Genomic DNA, 1753 nt, shown 5'->3' on the forward strand with positions numbered 1-1753 from the left:
GTGTTGGTGTCCTCGATGGTATTATGTTGCGGTTTCCTAGGTGCTGGTCAGTTTAACATCGACTCTCGACTTGGTTGTTGTTACTAAAAAAAAAAAAAAACAATTATTTTCAAAAATAAAAATAAAAAAAATATATATAAAAGTTTTCATTCGCAATATGAAATACTGTTTCGTACGAGTTAAACGTTAAAATTATTATTATTATTATTATTATTATTATTATTATTATTATTTACATATTTTTTTTTACTGTATATTTTAAAAAATTATTTTGTTCTTCCATTTTTTTTTTTTTTTTTTTTTAATTCTTTTGTTTTGTATTTTCCTGACGGAAAAAAATAATTTATTTCAGTAAGTAATTAATTAATTTATTTTATTTATTATTAATATCACTGCAAATAATAATCGATAATAATAATGATAATAATTATGCTTTTTAACGAATTATTACGAATTGTTTAACAAAAAATATTTTAAATAATTAACTATCGGTTTTTTAATTTAAATTTAAATTTAAATTTAAATTTTTTTTTTTTTTAATTGTTTATTATTTTTATGACGTCACAATATTTTAACATTATTATTAATTTTTTTTTATATATGTTCTTATCGACACATTACCCTCCCCCCCCCCCCAGAAAAAATTACAATTGACGAAATTCGACTATTTAAACCCCATTTTATTTTATCGAAAAAACAACAGCGGAAAATTCGATATATCGATCGATATTCGATATTTATATATAATTATAATCGTTTCATTAATTCATTTCGAAAAAAAAAATAATAATAATAAACGTATGTAAAAAGTACTAATGTTAAATTTTTCATACGATACATAAATGTCTATAGAACGTTACACGAATAATAATAATAATGATAATAATAATAATAATAATAATAATAATCGATTAATAATTTTAATAAATATAAAATCTCATAATCCCTAATATTACAGACAGTGCCAAATAATTTTTTTTTTTATAAACATACAACGCATTATGTTTAATTACAAACGACAAACAATAATAATAATAATAATAATAATAATGATTAAATGCGTATTTAAGAGAGAGAGATACACAATTACCATTTTTTTTTTTTTTTTGTCAAAAGGGATTTTTTGATAACATTATGACGGTCTGACATTTTTTTTTTGTATAAAAAAAAAAAAAAAGTCTACCAAATCGTGTGACTTTATAAAATTAATATATTTAATTACCGCTTGTTTTATTATTATTATTATTATTATTATTATTATTTACGAGGTAATAAAATTGAACGTAATTATATAAATAAAAATAAAAATTTTTAACGTGTCGTCGACTTCGAAAACGAAAACAAAATTTAACTCGCATGAAATAATACAACTTTTACTTTTACTTTCCCACACACTCTCTTCCTTTTTTTTTTTTAAATTTGTTACCTTTTTATTCCCTCTTCCATTTTCCTTCCTTCCTTCCATGTTTGTTCCCCCTTTTCAAATCATTCCAGATACCTATAAAGAAAGAAAAAATTATTATTTGAATATTAGTTACCTACCACATTGCATGCGTTTAATTGTTTTACTCACATTAAATGTTCAATGCCAGAGATGATCATTTTCCATTTTTTTTTTTTTTTTTTTATTTGTTTAATGGCAAAGTTATTTTATTTTATTTTACGTTAAATACGACGCCATTCTTTCTTAAAAAAAAATAAATAAATAAATATTAATAAAATAATTAATAAAAATTTACTCTACGTTATGATT

This window comes from Pediculus humanus, genomic scaffold (assembly GCF_000006295.1).
Source record: "Pediculus humanus corporis 1103172107416 genomic scaffold, whole genome shotgun sequence".
Lineage (NCBI taxonomy): Eukaryota > Metazoa > Arthropoda > Insecta > Psocodea > Pediculidae > Pediculus > Pediculus humanus.